Source organism: Parasteatoda tepidariorum, chromosome 5, assembly GCF_982258835.1.
Source record: "Parasteatoda tepidariorum strain Cologne lab strain chromosome 5, Ptep-v5.0, whole genome shotgun sequence".
In the NCBI taxonomy this organism is placed as follows: Eukaryota; Metazoa; Arthropoda; class Arachnida; order Araneae; family Theridiidae; genus Parasteatoda; species Parasteatoda tepidariorum.
In genome coordinates, this window is record NC_141759.1 from 116,386,522 (window position 1) to 116,406,875 (window position 20,354).

General features: G+C 30.7%; 1 long non-coding RNA gene across 2 annotated transcripts in view; it reads left to right on the forward strand.

Annotated features, from left to right (window-relative positions):
* Positions 1–15,169, forward strand: part of LOC147810051 (uncharacterized) — a 43,697-nt gene extending 28,528 nt beyond the window's left edge. For both annotated transcript variants that reach the window (XR_015434113.1, XR_015434112.1), the window contains 3 exons: positions 151–292; positions 11,209–11,265; positions 14,837–15,169. This is a non-coding gene — a long non-coding RNA (uncharacterized LOC147810051). The remainder of the gene's footprint in view (positions 1–150; positions 293–11,208; positions 11,266–14,836) is intronic.
* Positions 15,170–20,354: the final 5,185 nt, after the last annotated feature.

The window sequence follows — 20,354 nt, forward strand, 5'->3', positions numbered from 1 at the left end:
TTAATATCAGTGATGACACCTACAGATAAACATGTCACATCATTGGTATAAATTTATAGTAATTAGCAGGTGAAATGTCACGGATGAAAAAAAGTTCAATTATAAAAACAATCGTATGTTAAATTAACAGTGATTCATGAATATTTACAGATGAAAAGAACTCAATTCACAAAGACATTTGAAGTGGATGCAATTAGTAGCAATGAGAGTCCATACAGATGTACCTGTCACATGAAAGATATAGCTGTGTCACTATCCCAGAAATCAAATACACTCTAGTCAAAGGATTCAGGTAAATTTATTTCAAAATGTCTCTTTATGATAAGTTCGATTCCCATGCTGATTTTTGGGATCATCCAGAGATTTTTGATAGTTTCTATAGTCGTATTAGATGGAAAGTATAAAGATCGCAGATCTTGAAAATTTGGGCATACGCATAGTATGTGCTCTAAGTCCTCCAAGCACCCGCAGTTCTGGTACTGATCGGTTTTTGTTGTGAAATCGTGATTGGTACGTGCCCTGGGTTCCGTGGTTTGTAAGACATTGGTTTAATTAAAAATTTGGATAAATTTTCTTATGGTTGACTTTTTTAATGAATTCATGGGTATGTCGTCCCTTATTATTAGTGTTATCCCATTGATTTTGCCAAAGTTGTAAGTTTTGTATAAAAATTTCTGTTTTTATTGTATCTTTAGGTTTGATATCACTTAAATCAATATGTTTTTCGTAAGCTGATTTGGCCAGGCTGTCAGCCTCCTCGTTACCACGAAAACCCGCGTGGGCCTTAATCCAAAATAAAGAAATATTATCGTTGATGTTGTCCTTAATCATGTGAGTCTAGAATTCCCTCTCCTCCGGACAACAGAGAGCCTGCAGTCCGGAAAGGGAGTCCGAAAAAATCTTAACCGGACTAGTTATAATGTTGTCGTTAACCCAATGAATCGACTGAAGGATTGCCCAAAGTTCTGCTTTAAATACTGTCGCGAAGTTGCTAAGTCTAAATTTTTTGCTCTCTATGAGAAAACCCCAAAAATAGACCGTGTAGGCGCATCCCACTCTATGCTCATTGTTAAAAATCAATTTAGAACCGTCTGTGCCTATTTCAATTCCTTTATGTGTTGGTAGTTCAAAACTAAAGTCTATTGTTTTTAATTCGGCTGGATGCTTTAGAGGTAGTTCAATTTTGTCTATAGGGTTGTCATTATGCAAAAATAGATTCGACATTTTTGATTCGGCTTCAATTGTTAGCTCAAGCGGGATTACTCCGGCTAAAACCTCTAACGCCGAGGATGAAGTCGTTCTGTAGGCCCTAGTAATATTTAGCAGCGGGATGCGCTCAATCTTTTTGATTCTATTTATAACCCTTACCTGTTTGTTATACCAAATCTCCGAGCCGTATGAGACAATTTTGCAAACACTGTTGAGATAAATATATTTTCGAATTTTCGGGCTAATCCCCCAGTCGATCCCTGAGCATCTCTTAAGTTTTGAATAAAATAGGGAAATCTTGTCATATAAATAGTCCAGATGTGGCAACCAGGAGAGCTGACAGTTTAATCGAAACCCAAGGTACGTAATGGTATCATTAATTGGGATACTATGATTATTTAGTTTAACAGTTGGCTTTCTACTAATTTTCTTTTGCTTTGGGAATACTAGGGCTTGTGTTTTCCCAGTACTGAACTGCAGGTTGTTAAAATCTGCCCATCTCTGGTATTTACCCAAAATTGCCGTGGCCTTTGGGCCAAGTCTGTTTACCACAGTCCCTGTGATCAGAACAAAAAAGTCATCTGCAAATGCCACCACGTGTTCGTTTTGTTCTTTGTCCTCAGAAAGAATTTGATCAGCCACGGTTAGCCATAATATCGGGCCCATGCTGGAGCCCTGCGGTACCCCGCTCGTCACTGCATGCTCGATGTCTCCATCCTCTAGTCTACATGTGACTTTCCTATCATTTAGGAAGCTTCCAATAAGATTATGCAGATTTCCATTACAGTTTAGACTAATTAGTCTCTCCAGAATTTTCTTCCATGATATGGTGTCAAAGGCCCCCTTGATATCCAAGGAGACCCCTAACGTATATTCCCCATGTACTTTCGCATTGCTCACAATCTCTAGGACTCTTTTTCATGGCCGTCGTGGTCGATCTCCCTTTGCGAAATCCATGTTGAGCATTGTTAAGTAGCTTGTTCGATTCTAGAGAGTACACCAGTCTGGTAGTCAGCAGCTTGTCTAGCACTTTCCCCCACACCGGGAGGAGGGAGATAGGCCTATATCTGTCTGGTTTAGATAGATCTTTCCCCGATTTCGGGATAAGTATGATTCCCGCTCTTTTCCAGATAGTCGGAAAGTGTGACAATTCGAGGCACTTATTCATCTGTTTCAACATGATGTTTGGCGCAGCTTCATGTAGAGCCTTTATTACTTCAGGAGGCAAGCCGTCTAAGCCTGGTGCTTTATTACCTTTAAGTTTAATTACGGCATGCCTGAGTTCCGTGGCCGTGAATGGCTGGTCCATGTTGCAGTTCTCAGTTTTAGGCAATAACTCGGGGTTCCTTGTGTCGAAGTGGTACTCGATTATAGCCTTTATTGTTTTGATTTTAGTTTCCGTGAATGTGCCATCTACATTCTTTATCTGTGCTATGCAGCCGGAGTAGGGGTCTTTATTCCTAGCAAACTGATAAGGTTTCCCAAAACATTCCTGCGTTGTAATATTTTGCAAATATTCCCTTAGTGTGTTTCTCTTTTGTTGCAGTTTTTGTTTCTTGTACAGGGCTTTTTTTCTCCTATATTCAATTAATCTGTGATGCCTCATTGTTGTATCTCTCTCTTTTTGAAATCGTCTGAGCTTCGCCCTCAATCTTTTGCGTTGTATAGCTAAATCTAGTGTCCACCATTTTGGACTTTTCTTCCCTTTTTGTTTTTTGCTGGTCCTGCAAATCTGAATAACTTCCGCTGTCATATCTTCCACCACCTTGTCAAGGCCGTCGATTGTATCTGTCATTCCCAATCTGTCCTCCCAATCTCGTGTCGACCTGTTGACCTTAATCAGAAAGTCGAATAAGTTGAGGTCTTGATAATTTATTTTGTCAATCCCGATGATCGTTGTGTCTCCGTGCATTATTTCCATGATCAGCAGCCTGTGATCGCTCAGAGTTTCTCTGTCTTCGACTCTCCAGTTCTGTACATTCAGTTTCCCGGTATACAGAGTCAGGTCGATCCAACTTTTTCCAATTGTCGAGTTAAATGTTGGCGGTGAGTCCGGGTCATTTGCTATCTAATAAATAAATATTACATAATAATTATTATTACATAGTAAATAATATTTATAATTAATATTACATAGTAAAATAAATATTACATAAATAAATGCTTAAAATTACGGCATAACAAAGAAAAAAGCGTAAAAGTAACAAATAACAAAACTAAACGCGAAAATATAACGCATAATGAAATTGTACTCGTAATTTACTAAAACCGGTAAAATTAGCGCGTATGCAATGCAAATGTAAGCAATAATGAGGGTTAAGTGAAAATTTAATATCGCGGGGAAGAAAAAGTTGCTTAACTATAAAAAACGTGTTAACTATAATAGCGCATTAAATTAAAAATATCAAGAGAATTGTAAGCGTGTGACACATAATAACTCTTTATACTTTTTTTTTTTGCGAAATTTTATTTTAAACTTAAAAGTAACGCAAAAAGTATTGTAGAGTTTAAAATTAGTAATAGATAAAAAATGTACGAGTAAGAGAAACGCGTTAAAATAAAGCATAAATGGTTATTGCGGATATTGTAAAGAATAGAAAAATAATAATGCGTAAATAGAACTAACGCGTAAAATAATAACGTAAAATTATTAAGAGAAAAGAAAAAACATGATAAAAATAAATATGTAAAATGACCCATTATAGAAAAAACTTGTAAATGTTAAGTAAAAAGAATGTAACGCATAAGAACTAGTAATTCATAAATATTGAGCAACTTGAATAAAGCTTGAAATAAAATACAACGCGTAAAAGGTATATTCGCGCATATGGAAAGTAAAACTACGTGATAAGAAAAGAAAGGGGAAAAGATAGCAACTTGGAGAACAAGAGTAACACGAAAAAGTATGTAATAAAAACATTGTGTAAACTAAAGTTAAAGTAACGTATAAAAATTTAAACGTGTAAAAGAAACATATGAAGAAATGTGTAAAATATAAAATAAACTTAAAGCATAAAGAAAAATAACGCTTAAACGCAGAAGTAACACATGTGAAAAGAAAACGCGTAAAATATACGAAGACTAAAGTAAAGGTGTACAGCAATAGTAAAAATAAGACAAAGTAAATATAAGATATAACGAAAAGTAAATGTAAGATATAACGAAAAGCTACGTGTATAAAGCGCAAAAGCCCAAGGTCAAGAAAACTGAGATAGACATAGTAGGCCTTGGCCCTCCATGGGCTGTCGCGCCACTGAGTTTAGTATAAAGCGCAAAAGTACCTCGTAATTAAAATTCAGGCGTAAAGAAAAAGTAAAACATAAGAAGAAGAATATGTATAATTTAAGAAAAAAGCGCATAAGCGTAAACCATAAGGAAAAAAACATTTAAAAACAACTCGTAAAAGTAGAATTAGCGTAAAATAAACGCATAAGATATAAAGCGTGAAAGTAGTTGAAACTCATAAGAAAAGTAAAAGATTAAGTAACGCATAACGAAAAAAAAATTTAATCATGAAGGAATATAACGCATACATATATTAACGCGTAGAGGTAACCCATGAATAGAACTTACGCGTAAAATTTAACAAGCGTAAAAGTAACAAAAAAAAGACGAAGTAATTAATCATAAAAATAACCGCAAAATAAAAGTAAATGCGTAAAAGTAACGAATAACGAAATTCGTGAGGAAAAGAAAGGCATGAAAATCCTGAACACTTTAAAGTTACGAATAAGAAAAGTAGAGAATGAAGAAAAATAGAGTTTAATATGTGGAAACACGTAAAAGCAATTCGTAATATATAATAACGAAAACAGTAAGGTTTATTAATAGAGATCATGCCCAAAAGCAACAAATAACGCATAAACGAAGTAAATGATGCGTAAAGTAACTGCATAATAAAAGTTATGGCGTGAAAATGATCGCGTAGAAATCAGGCATAAGAATAGTAAAGTGTCTAATATAAAGTATAATAGTGTGTATTTTAAGCAAAAAGAAAAAGCGTAAAATTGAATGAAACCCATAAAAAAGTAAACGCCTGAAAGTAAAACTCGAACGAAAATGAAAGCGTAAAAGATTGTATCGAGTAAAATATATATCAATATGAAAAAGTAAAAGTGATACGCAAGAAAAATAAACTCGTTTAACTAATACATCAAGAAAAAATGGAATCTAAAGTAAAATGTGTGTAAGCATAAAGAAAAGCAACGTCCCAAAATATTAGTAATTCATAATAAAAGTAAACGTTTAAAGGTATTGCAAAAAGAAAAGTAAAAATCTGTTTAATACCGCATAAGGAAATATAACGCAAAAAATTTAAATCTTGAAGTAAAAGTAACACACGCAAAGTAAATGCTTAAATGTAAGCATAAAGAAAAGCAAACATAACGCGCTTAAAGTTAAGGTAACGCATAAAGTAAAAACGTAAAATATAATAGCGCGTAAAATAAACACATAAGAAAAGCAAATGCATAAAAGCTATGTATAAGAAAGAAAAATTAGTAAAAGAAATGTAACCCATCAAATACAAAAACGCTTAAAAATAGTGTATGACCTGTTTACGTTTGAAAGTTAAAATAACGTTTGCGAAAAGTAAAATGAGAAATAACGCATAAAAAATAAACAGATAAAAGTATCGCATACAAGAAACTGACGTGAAACATATAGTTGATAATATTTAAAATAAAGCATCGAGAAAGTAAAACTAACGGAGAAGAAACTAAAGAAAGGCTTGGTGAAGCAAAGCGTGAAAAAGTAATACATAAGAAAAAAATCCAAAACAAAAGGAAATCATAAAAGTTAAAGTGTGAAATATAAAGTAAAAACTGCAATTTAAATCGCAAAAAAAATAATGTGTTAAAGTAACGCATTAAAAAATTCAAGAGATAATAAAGACGCTCAAATGTAACACATAAATAGAACTAATGCATGAAAGAAACAAGTATAAGAAAAAGTAACACGAAAGGAAAATAAACGCGTAAAATTACTGCTTAATAAAATTAAATGTAGGAAAGGTAAACGCGAAAGAGCAACGCATAATGGAAAGTAACTCATAATTTTCAGCAACGTATAAGAGGAACTCGTGTGGCACGCAAATAAAACGCATAAGAAAAGTAACGCATGAAATATAACTACGCGTAAGAGTAACAAGTGCAAAAATTTTATCATGTAAAGTAACGCATAAGGAAACACAATGTAATACAAGAGAACAAAAATTAGCACTTAAAGGAAAGTAAAATACTATAGGTGAATTGAGTATAAAGAGAAGTAAAGAGTAAAAATGATGCGAAAATTGTGTAAAAGTAACTTGTAAAAATATATGCTCAGAAAAATAATGCATAAGGTAAAAAATTAAAGGAAGTTTTGGCGAAAATAATCGAAAAAACTGCATAAACACTGTAGAATAGCAAATTCTCAAAGGTAACTTAGTAAGAAAAGTAAGGAGCAAAATATAATAACGCGTTAAAGTAAAACATATGAAAAGTGACAAATATAAGTAGCGCATTAGAAAAGTACCCGCGTTTTTTCTAAAGGACGTTTGCCGGAAAGAATGAAAACTACAGCACAAGTAAAGTAAAACTAAGTCAAAATAAAGTGATCGTGTAAATTAGGGGTGCACAACCTGCGGCCCGCGGGCCAAATGCGGCCCTTCGACTACTGAAGTGCGGCCCGCGAGAGTTTCTAAACACAATAAAAAAAAATTTTTAAAATGGCAATTTTTAATCGCACTTTAAAGTCATCACGTTTTGACGCAATCAATTTTAACAGATTCTTTAGTAAATGTACGTTTAACGCGCTTTCTTGAAGCCGAATTTATCGTAAATATAAATGAATTTTTTTAAACAGTTATTTCCGCTTTTCTACATGATTTTGAAAATTCCGAATTTTTATAACGACGCGAGTTTCAGATCGCAAATTTAAATAATCACTTTTTGGCCACTTTATTTGTGACGATTTCATCTTAAATCTAAGTGATTTTCTATCTTTTTTTGCAATTCTTTCTTTTTCTTCAAAAATTTTTCTCGGCAGTTTTTCTATGCGTTCCTACGTATTATAAAAAATTCCAATTATTCTGTTACGACATGCAAATTTTAAATCATGCATTTGACGAGCTTTATTTGTGCTGAGTTCAGCATAAATATACTTTTTCCTAATTATTTCTATACTTTTCTTCGTGATTTTGACGATCCCGTTATTTAACTATGATGTTATTACGACACGTGATTGTTAATCACGCAATTAAATAATCACTTTTTGATACGGTATTACCGTACAGTTTTATCGTAAATCCTAGTTATTTTTCCTTCTTTTTTATTTCCGCAACGAATATGATTTGGTCGAATGTGGTAATGAATTGTGATTTGATCAAAAACCAGATATTCGGCAAAAAGAAGAAGAAAAAATCTATTGAACGCCGTTCACTTGGGGCCAAATAGCAAAATCTTTTAGCAGTATAGCAACACTGGAACTAAAATTTCAATGCTCAGAATAATATTTCCTGGAAAAACGCTAATTAACTCTAAAAAATAGGGCCAATCAAGAACGTTTTTGAAAATGTCGAAAAGCGAAAGAGAGAACATAAAAATCAATCTTAATTTTTGAAAATTTTTTTTAAAGCTGAACATCTCAATTTTTCAATTACCAGAAAAGCCAAGAAAAAAGAATTAAGTCAACAGAAATGCTATTAAAAATTACTGCGATATAATGAAAACGTCTAAAAAAAGTTTTTTTTTTATTTAAAGAAAATAAAAAGATAGAAAAAATGTTCTTAATTTTTTAAGTGAAAATCTTATGCCGAAAATCTCAATTTAAATTTTTCTCATTGCCATAATTTTAGAAGAAAAAAAAATTGCTATAAAAATTTTTTTTATTTGTAACTTTATTTTTAAAAAAATGCTGAGTCATAATAAAAATGCCTAAAAAAAGAAAAACAGAAAGAACAAATTTTTCTTAGTTCCTGAAACAAAACTTTAATGCTGAAAATCACACTTTTCTATGTTACTGGTTATTTATATTACAGTACAGGGAAAGAGTGATAATAAATTAATAGTATGAGACGTTCTGTTAAAATGCTGGGTTATAATAAAAACTGCAAAAAATGGATCTTTCTCAATTCTCAAAGTATCGAAAAAATGACAAAATTGACTTGTCTGATTATAATTTAAAAAAAAAAAGTAATATCCATAAAAATTCAAAAATAAAAAAAACTTAGAAAAATGCATTTCTAAAAAATATTTTGCCAAATATTTGACTGATCATTCAACCAACTGAATTTTTCACAGAAGGGCCAAATACTCGTTACATCCCTCCCTAATTTAAATGCAATGTTATTGCAACTTGAGAAATTCATAAAATGGCGGAAAACGTGAATTTTTAAACTGCTCACTGAGTTTAGATTTCAATTTTTTGTTGCTTAAGTGATCTTTTTCGATAAAAAAAAGAAAAATGTTTACGATATAAAAAATCTAATAATTAATAAAATAAAATAATTAAGTACATTACAGAATAAGCATTGAATTTTATTTCGAACTATCACAGTTTTGTTTTTATTTTAGGCTTTTGTTTAAAACCTATAAATTTTCTTCAATTAAAATATTTAATTTGAATTTATATTACTTAATTACGACTAAACTTTTTCCTACTTTCATTCTGTGGGCATTGCAGTTTTTTTTTTTTAATTTATTAGAATTTAATTCTAAAATGAGTTTTCATATTGCATGATATGATAAAAAAAAATATTTCTTTCCTTCAATGCTTATTTATTTTGATAAATCTATTGTTCATATGATAAAAATAGCAATTTTTTTTTTTGTAAAGAAAAAAAGTATAAGTTTTTTTATTTTTGAATGAATTCTAATAATGGAACACTACTAATTTATTGATATTACTAAGTTTATTAATAAAAAAAATGGAACCATAATGTTTAAATAAACATTATTACATTTGTCATTAGCATGTCTAAATACATGTGCGGCCCTTCGTTAGCCAACCTGCTGTGCAAGTGGCCCTTCACTCAAAAAGGTTGTGCACCCCTAGTGTAAATTGTAAAGAATAAGAAGGGAATACTAACTCGTAAATAGATCTAACGCACTAATAAAATTTAAGCATAAGAAAGATTCGAGCAAAATAAAATAAAATGTGTAAAAGTGAAAATAAGTTATAAAAAAAAATAAAATGATACGAAAAGTAGCGTGTAAAGATAGTAACGCTTATAACAGAGTAACTCATAAAACACATAGCAAAAGAGTGAGCTAAAGTAACATATAAAGAAAAGTAGAGAATAAAATATCAAATAATATGTGTGTCCAAATTAAAGCAGAAAAAAAAAGAATTATGGAAGTAAACGTGCCAAAATATCATATAAAATATTAATTAAAACGTAGCACATAAAAAAGAATAAAAGAAACGTTATGTATAACAAAGTAAATACATAAATATAAGAAATAAAACTAGCAAATTTATGCAAAAATAAAAAAAGGAAAGTTACGCCAGAAATATAACAACGAGTGAGTGTAACGCGTGCGAAAATTAACGCGTAAAATTGATGCAAAAGTAACTCACAAAGAAAAGTAGGGTATAAAGTAATATGTGGGTATACTGAAGCTTAAAAAAAAAGTAATGCTTAAAAATGATGCAAAGAAGTTATCGAAGAAGCTCTAATTTTCACTTTTCCTGAAGTAATCTAATTTTAGAATTTGATTTTATGTAACTCTTCAAAAGAATAGTACAATAGATATTCATTTTATGAAATTTTGAGAAGAATATTATTAAGAAATCTTTGCAGTTTTTCTGAAATGCCTAAAACTCTTGAACACATAAAAGCAATTTTGGTCCAAATTGTTTCGCTCTCCAAAATTTTATTTAAAGTTTGAAATTGTTTCAAGAGTAATTCTTTCAAATTATAATATTTTCTTTAAAAAAAAAAGCAACTTGCAATTATTATGTGATTTAAATGACATACGTAAACATTGCTCGCATTCTGCCTGGCCCTGGTCAATAAATATAAGCAAATTAAAAAACCCCATCCCCTTTATGTCTGTACCGTATCTACCACTACAAAATTACAACTACAATTCACTAGTACATATATAAGACATGTTAACTCGTCTTTATGCATCACCTCCTAGAAGAAGGAAGGCCTCAGCACGGATCAATTTAGTAGTCCGATCTAACGCAGTTAACTGCGCAGTAGATGAAAAATAAGAAAGATGTCATTTCGTTAAGGGTACTAAGCTGCGCAGTGGTTGAAAATACGAAATATGTCATTACGTTTGGACTACTAAAGGATATTTATGGAAACCCGTGCTGAGGCCTGCTCTTATTTAGGAGGCGTTGCTCTATGTCGGGGTACCTTTTCATAGATGAAAGTTGACATGGACGATAACAGCTCCTTTCCCCACATTGGTGACCCGGACGTGATGAGAACTCACCTACCTGAGCAGCAACGCCCACTTCGATATGAACAGGCCTATCTTGACAGTAACGCCCACTTCGATTGATGGTCCACATTGAACAGTTGACTTGCTACTCGTGACTGCAACATTATCCACCTCTTCGTACTGTTGCTACTGAGTTTCGTCTCGATCACACGCAACGTCAACCTGCAATCACCCGACTGCTAAAAGCAGCACAGGAGCGACTACGACCATGATCTTAATACAGCTCTCATGACTAATGTTCAAAACCCTGTGACTTTAATGCAATACTCCCGGTCTGTCACAAATACAGCAACTAGTGTTATCGAATTCTATCACAGCTATAATTCTGGTGGGGTGTACTGTAGCGTATCTACCACTACAAAATTACAACTATAATTCACTAGTATATATGACATGTTAACTCGACGCTATGTCGGGGTACCTTTTTATAGATGACAGTTGACATGGAATATAACAACTCCTTTGCTCACATGTCCTTAAGTAATGTTTGGGTGCACCCTTTTATCTTGTTGCAAAGATATTTATGTAATTTTAATCAATATGTGGTATTTTTTTTTTTCAGCTTTCGAAATCTTTAGGAAACATAAGTCTAACCAAGTGACATCATAGTTTTTTAAAGGTAAGTCATATAAACACTCAAAGGATTTAATAATCTTCGTGTTCACTATATTAATAGTAACTAATTAATATTAATCACTTACTATACTTAAATCAAAATGCATTCAGAAATTAGCCTAAACATTATATCTGTCACAAACTCAAACAATAAAGCAATCGTTTTCGTTCAGAACGGTTAAACACCTTCTAATTGCGTTAAAACCTCTTTTTTGAAAGGTTTTTATTTCGGTCAGAGGTTCTTTTTTGAAAGATTTTTATTTCGGAGTTAAGCATAAAATAAAGCAAAAATTAAAATTTTATTTAGTAATGCAGTAAATATAATGCTAAGCAAAGCGAAAACTTAAAAAAATTATGTAGTGTAAAACGCAAAATATATAAAGTAAAAAGTTAAATATTTAGTAAAGTAGGAAGTTTGTAAGCTGAATAAAAAAACGTAAGATAAAAGGTAGAAATTATATTAGAGAATAAGAGTTGCTCAAACTTAAGTATCAGTTAAAGTAAAAGCGTAAAGTAATATAAGCATAAATATAAAGTGTTACGTTAAGAGTAAGATATTAAGTAAATTTAAAAATGAAGTAAACTATAGCATCAAATATAAAGTAAAGCTTGAAACACAAAGTAAAATTGTGTGTAAAAGTGTAAGGAAAAAAAAACAATCTAAATATAGCTGAAAATTATCATTAAAATAAAAAATATATTATAACGGAAAGAAAAGCGTTTGATATGAAGACAAGTTTAAAGAAAAAATATAAAATATTGTGTGAACTAAAACATTAATTATTGTATAAGGTAAAGTGAAACGTGAAGTATAAAGTGAAATATGAAGTAAAATATAAATTACGCAGTATATCACCAAATTTATTGTTAAGTATAAAGTAAAGATTAATATATAAAGTCAAAAGCATTGTATAGTAAAAAGCAAAATATGAAATAAAAAGCAAAGTATTTTATAGAATAATTTAAAGCGTAACATATCAAGTAAAACGTAAAATAAGAAATTAGCGAAGTAAAAAAGAAAAGTAAAGCATAAAATACGAAGTGAAGCATAAAGTAAAAATGTGGTAAAATGCCAAAATATAAATAAAAGAAATAGGTAAAGCGGAAAGTCGAAAATATAGCAGAAAGTACAATCAAATGTAAAATGTAGTAAATAGAAAAGTGTATAGTAAAGAAGATATCTAAATATATCAGTAAACTAAAGTGAAATCGTCAAGAAAACTAAGTCTAAAAAAATGCTTGTCAGTAGAATATAAAGTATAAACTAAAGGGTAAAGTGCGGAAAAAGCGCATAAAATAAAAAGTAGCGTAAAAAATGTAAACTAAAGAGCATGGTAAAATATAAAGTAAAAGCGTTAAAAAGGCGAAAAATATAAAATAAAGTAATATGCTTACAAAGTTGAAAGTATTAAGAGAAACATATTAAAGAACAAATTTGAATGTGAAGTAAATTCGTAAACTAAGCTTAAAAAAATAAGTAAAATATAAATTGTCAAGAAAAGAATTAAAGTAAAGGAAAATAAAGCAAAAAGTAAGTAGTTAAAGTAAAACATGAAATATAAATTGCAGCGTCAGATAAAATGTGAAACGAAAGACAATAATGTAAAGCGGAAAATGTTAAGTAAAGGGTAAAATATAAAGAGTAAAATATAAAAGTGTTGACAGTAAAATATAAAGTAATGTGTAAAGTTACAGTAAAGCGGGAAATGAAAGTATAAAAAGTGTAGCAAAATGCGTTTTAAGAAAATTCCAATATATATATATATATATATATATATATATATATATATAATAACTCGTAACATAAATGCAACGTATACGAAATTAAGTTTTCAAATTTACGTAGAAAAGAAAAGTAACGCATGTAACACGTAAGATTGACATGTTCGAAAATTAATGAGTAAAAGTAATACATAAGTGAAGTAACTCATAAGGAAAATTAATGTAATGCAAAGGAATAGAGAAAAACGCTTAAGGAAGAGCCTCGCGTAAAGAACGCTTAAAAATAGTGTGTAACCTGTTAAAGTATTTAAATTAAAGCATAGAGATTAGTAGTGCGTAAATTAAAAGCAAATTTACGTAGAAAGGGAGAAAAAAAAAGCTTGTAATATAATTAATTACACGTAAGATTAACGAAAATTAAATCATAAAGTAATTCGTTAAATTAATAGTAAACACAAGAATTAATAGTAATCGTGTAAAATTGATGCATAAGTAAAAGCCCTTTGAAGAAACGTTTGAAAAATAGTAATTCGTCAAACATGCAAATGTGTGCAAATTAAGTCTATAACGCGTAAATGGGACGCATAAAGTGTAAAAGTATCGCTTTCTTCTTCTCCTTATTGGCACGACAGCACAAGATGGGCCTTGGCCTTCTCAACAAGCCTATGCCAAGACTATCTTCCCTTAGCCAAGGTTCTCCAGTTTACAATCTTTAAAACTTGTAGGTAGCGATTAAGGAAAGAAAAAGTAAGTGATTGAAAGAGTAAAAGCGTGAAATATAACAACGAAATAAATCATGTAAATGCAATACAAAAAAGGAAATAAATGGAATTAGTGAATTGAAGGATCGAAAAGCTATAAGAAAATATCATAAATGCATAATTTTACGCATTAGAAAAGTGAACGCGTTGAGGTATCGAATGAGAAAAGCATTAAGAAAAGTAACGAATAATAATGTGAAACAGTAACAAACGAAAAATGAACACACATTAAAAATAAATGACCACATAGTAAAAGTAAACGAAAAAGTAACACGTAATTTACAATAAAGCTTAAAATGAGCTCGTAGGCATTGTGAATGTAACGCATGAAAAGAAAAGTAAAAACACTACATAAAAAAAACTCGTAAAAGCAAGACATAAAAAGGCGACGCATTAAAAAACTCGTAAAAGAATAGTTAACAGTAAAATATAATGAAAATAAGGCAGAAAGAAAATTAATATAAAAAATGAAAAATAATAACTTAGAAAAAGTAAACGCGTAAAAGTTATAACTGCACACAAAAGAATAAACGGTACAGTATAGATAAATAAAAGTAAAGAATAATAAGTAAAATATTAAGGCATAAAAAAGTAAAGCGTAAAAGTTAACCCGTAGAGTAAATTTAACGTGTGAAACGTATTAAAAAGTGAAATATGAGAAAAAACAAAGAAATGTGATGCATAAAAATAAGGCTTAAATAAAAAGAAAAGCAGAATGTAAAGTATAAAAGAAAGAGTTTAGAATTAAAAGTTGTATAAATTAAAATTGCGTATTTTATTATTATTTTGTGATAAAATTTAAAGTTTGCTCTTTTTTAATCTAGTCTCGTATACGTATGATCTTCCAAAAAATGTATTCCTTATTGATTATTTCTTTTGTGTGAGTATCTTTTATTTTTCGTAAAGTTCGTATGAATCTCTCTGACACACTCGTTAATAAAGTTCAGATCTTTTTCAATTATGATAGAGGGAAAAAATTAGACGATGGCCCTTGATCACACACTATGGCGTTCTTGTGAGGGTATGATTTCATTTAGAGTTGTGAGGATATGTTATGACTAGGTAAAAATAACAGTACACTTTTTATTGCAGGATCTAAAGACAAATAGATTAGAGCTCGTTACCAACAAGTCGCAAAACTGTTTGTTAGGCATTTTACTGTTACCATCCTCGTCATAATAGTTCCGTCTGCGTTGTTCCTGTATATGTTAGATCAACATGATGAAATTCAAGTAACTGAAAAGAGTCATGTCACCCACGTGATCTGAGTAAGGACTGAGTGACTGATGAAATAAGCAAGATCATCTTCCATCTACATTGAAGACAAAACTGTAAAGGCTGACAAAGTTATCATACTTTAACAAAAAGTTATTATTTTACAGGTTATCCTCGCGAATGTAATTAAAATGCATTGTGTGTGTGTTTCTTCCTTTAACCCTAACACATAATTTATGGTGTTAAAGCATATGACCTCAAATATTTTAAATCTTGAAACTAAAATTTATATTTTAAATTGGTTATTAGTAACAAAATAACTCCTTTTTTTAACTTATAGTTTTTATGAGAAGATTTAAAAACTTAGTTTAAAACGCCGACACAACTTTTTGACTTAAAATTTCAGCCTCAATTATAAAGTCACTATTAATTAAAAAACTTGTAAAGGTAATGCATATATGTAAAATAAACGTGTAAAGTAAACACATAAGACCAATAGTAACCGACCTACCCCCGAAGGAGTTTGCGGATAAGGGTTTCACCCGTTTGCACGTGACTAAACACTACCAAACTACAGAAAAGTAAAAGTACTAAATTAAAAAGATTAAAACACATAGGAAAAATCGAAAAAGTAAAATAAAAATAAAACAGAATAAAGATTAAAAGTGCTTAAAACATCAAAGTGGATAAAATCAACCGACAATAAAAGTGTCAAAAATACAGGTAAAAACATATAAAAGTAAGGTCAGGTAAAACATCAAATGGTAAAATATGAAAAATCACATTAAAAATAAAAAAGACTAAAATAAGCCCAATAGAATAAATAAAATAGCCGACTAAAAGTTCAAGTGTCTCTTCTTTCAAGTGCTTCTAAGATTAAAATGTTCTAAGGTAAACCAAAGTTTCACTGAGATGATAACACTCAAAGATGACACCAGGTAAGACAGAGGGTGCTGAATTTGACCAAGAGCAAGATTTCATTTCGAATGTCCCATGTATAATGAAGATGCCAGTTTAAGGGGAGAATAAAGTCATGGAAGCGGCAAGTGCCGAAGCAAAATACTAAAAGCAGAAATTTAAAACCTAAAAGCCGAAAGTAAACACATAAGAAAGTCAAAAGTTCACAAAGTAATGGTAAATCAAACGAAAAATTACTATAAATAGGTATTAGCAACGCATTAATGCTAAGATATGCATATGAAAAATAAACGCGTAAAAATAACTTATATGAATAGTATAAGTAACACATAAAAATATAACAAACATATAAGTTAATCGTAAATTACTAATGCTTAAAAGCTACGTAGAAATAATAGTAAATGTTTGTAAAAACTAATATAATATTCTAGTTTCACTAGTAAAATTAAACTGACTGTTAAAGTACAAACTATAAAGATATGTGTAAAAACATTAAGTAAACTATTATAAGCAATGATTAATCAAATGCACCGCGTAAATAATAGTTAACTTGAAAAATATATATACGCGGAAAAAGCGACAAACAAAAATTCTTAATGCATGAATACTTCATTTTATTACTGAGTCAACTCCTTATCATATGATCAATTCTCTAGGCAAATGAATTTTAATCAGTAAACGTATTGATTATATCGAGTGATTCTATTATTATCGGCTGATCTTATATATTTTGCTCATTGCTCGAATCTACTCTCTTTTAATCAGTACTCGAAACGTATATTTTGATCAATAACCTAAGCTACTTTTTGAAACGTTCCCTTATTGAGACCGGAGTAGTTTTTCCCTCTAAGCTAATTTTCATTGGTTGTCAAAACCACAAATGATCAAAACTTGAACCCTGTATTATTCATCAATACTCGTACTCTCATATCATTGGTATGCGAACTCGCCATCATTTGATTAACATTATCATCATTTAATAATTTATCGATTTCACTTTTTTAGACAACTCTTTGTTAGATGGTCGAACATACTTTATTATTAACAGTACCCGAACCTATTTGATCGCAAATCCGCTATGATTTAATCAAAATTGTAGCCTATATTTTAAATACTTTTCTAACGTATACTCTTACGTACAGTACATGCGCTCACTATCTTTTTATTGGGAATCGAATCCGCTACCATTTAATCGGTACTCGTACATAAGGCTGGTTTCATTCCCCTCTTAGAGCAGTAGCGCCCTCGTGACGTCATGCCGTAGCACAGTTATTGCGAAAACATCGTGTCATTCTGTAAAAATAAGTTCGACTTTTTCTTGATATTAGCTTACAAACTACTCAATAAACGCATTATTTTCGCTCAAAAAATTTTTCTTGTCCATAATATTAAAAAAAAATACCATTTTAGACTAATAAAAATATATTACTAGTTGTCATGAAGGACATTATAAATATTTGAAACAGTTCAGTTATAACTTTCATTATTAAAAAACAGTGAAGCAAATATCGACACTGTTTTAGCTACATATTGTTTGATAACAATAAGTTGGGAATCCTGATTTTAAAATATGCTGATAAAGGCAATTTGTTCATACTTAATCATTAGGAAACATCAGCCTTTAAGAGCTAATTACTGAAACAAAATAATAATTTGGGTTCATAATAGTATTAGAAATATTACAATTATTTATAAATATTTAAATTTTAGAGAATATTATTAAAAGAAATGTTACATATTTAGAATAAGAACATTAAAAAATTTGTTACGAAATTAGGAGAATTTCAACTATCAATTATTTATACTATTCCTTTAATTTTCTTGGACTTAAATCCATTTCTCTTTGCCTGCCATTCTCCTTGAAGTAACGAGTCTTTTTCTATTTAGATGGCAAATTCTTATAAAAATTCTTAAACGTATTTCAGATTTATATTAAAACTAGGTCATTCCGTTTGCTACGTTGAATTCGTTCTTTACATAGTTGTTCATTTACTTTAGGGAATACGGGGAAAATTATATTTTTTCCTACTTTGTTTCTATTAGGATTTTTGCAAGTTGCAATCGCGCAATCTAGCATTTCGTTAATAATTTCACATTTTTAGTAATTCACTTCATAAAAACTGGTGAAAATCACTATAGAAAACAGAGAAGGTCTTAAATTGCGTCACAAAAAGGAATGCTCCAATATTAGTTAGTCCGAAAGCTCCGCTCTTGAAGTAAAAGTACAATTGATGCACCGCCGTGCCGTCTCAGGAGATAATTGGAGCAGCGAGAGTTTCTTCCAAAGAGTGAACTTATCTTTCTATACTTTCTTTAACCCTGACTCGAACCAACATTATTTTAATATTGGTTTCCAAACCCTCTATTATTAGCACTAAAACTCGCCATATTATTATAGATTCTCGATCTGACTCTCAGTTGTTTGGTGCTTGAACCTATTATCACTTGAACTAAAATTGAATCTACTATTTCTATGTCAGTTCTTAAATACTCCCTTTTTTTATTGGTGATCGAACTTGCAATCGTTGATTAGTCATCGAGTGAACACACTAAATTTTTCTCGGTGCGCTACCACTATCGCGATAACCTTATTTTTCCAATAGTTCTCGCTAGTATCATTTGATCAACATTTAAGTTTACTATCATTTGATCTCTATCATTTCAACACGTTTTAGTTCTCGAACCCACCAACAATCATTTGATCAGCATGCGAGCCTACTATCTTTTGAACCTATTTCTGATTCCTTTTTCCAACTTAGTTAAACTCCATATCACTATCCTTTCATTCCGTACTTGAGCTCGCTATCATTTAATCAATAATCGATCCTTCTACTCTCCATCAGTACTCGGAACCAATATACCCATCGGCAATTGTTTTTACTTTCATTTGAATTTGACTCGATCCTACTATCAATTATTACTTCTATTTTTCCATTTATTACACTAATAATCGTACCAATTTGGTTACAGCAACAAATTCCAGATTCTGCGTGATTTACTCCCAGCGGACACTTCTGTTTAGCAGTTTTTACCAAGGGTTTCAACTTGACCTAGGTTCCTCAAAATTAACATTTTTCTACGCTATAGGATGTGTCTAACTTTACCAATTATTTCCTTTCCAAGTTCAAAATGTATTTTATGGTTTTGAAATTTGACACCTACACCAAATAACTTTTTACTGGCTTCTAAGAAAAAAACTTTACTTTTGAATAATGTTTTTATTTTAAGAATGTAAAACAATGATGCATTTCTATAAATAATACATTAATTGCAGGGGAAAAAATTTCCATTTTGCCGAATAAATTTACTATTTTGACCGAATCATAAATTAGCGACAGCAATTATTCTTACACTAGGAGGCTCCGCCCCCTGCTCGCTAACGCTCGCCAACCCCCGAGAATTGCTACGCAATCCTATGTGCTTCACGCCGTGAACCATGACTCGCTGCGCTCGCTCGCCAATGAACAAAATGTTCTAGCACAAAGACATAATATATTATCATCAAAGACAGTATTTTATCATCAAAGACATAGTATTGTAGTTATGTAGATGAATTCTACCGATGTTCTTATTGGCTTTTAAAAAAGTATATTAGCTATTTAGATTGTACATGGTGAAAAAATCAAAACATTAGCTAAATAAGAAACATATTAGCAAAATAAATTATCAAATATTGCTTCACTAATATTCTGCATTTTAAAGCGTGAAAATTCAATGCATAAATAAACGCGAAATATGAAAAAAATTCAATGCATTCAATACAAACACTTAAACGTTTTTTAGACGTTTAGGTAGCTCCCAGTAGAAAAGTATCAATTCAACAGCGGCCTTTTAAAGCATTCTCGCTTCAATTAATTAATTAATTCCTAATTGAGTTTAAATTAAATATTGTCATGTTTTTAGTGCATGAATCTGAATTGAACAACCTGATAATGCTCACTCTGATTATTGTTATCTGGTTGCTCACTACGTGCTCTTGCGCGCCGAATCCAATCAATTAAAAATGAAAACTGTTGCCAGCGTGAGAAAAGAAATATCATCGGTTTTATTGATGCATACATACATACGTATGTATTAGCGTTTTATATAATAAGATAGATATTAATAAAAGGGGGACATTAAAGGCGTCTTATTGGTGATGAAGCTATAAATAACATAGTTGTCAACTTCTCCTATTTCCCCTGGATTTATCTTGAGTGTTAGCAACATTTATACTTTGATATTTTATTCAGTGTTTAATATATTTGATTTAAAATGCTTTGCTCGCCCTTATACCCTATCAATTTAACCATCTGTATAAACTATCTGACAATCAATATCGTGCTAAAAAAATTTATGATAAGAGTTACGAAATTAAGTATGAGTAAAGTAGTATAAAATCTAAGCCCTTAAGCTTAGCTTAAGGTAAAGCTTAAATTTTATTTTATAACAGTTGTTGAACAGTCAACCCAATTTTATAGATTTACGACTACTAATG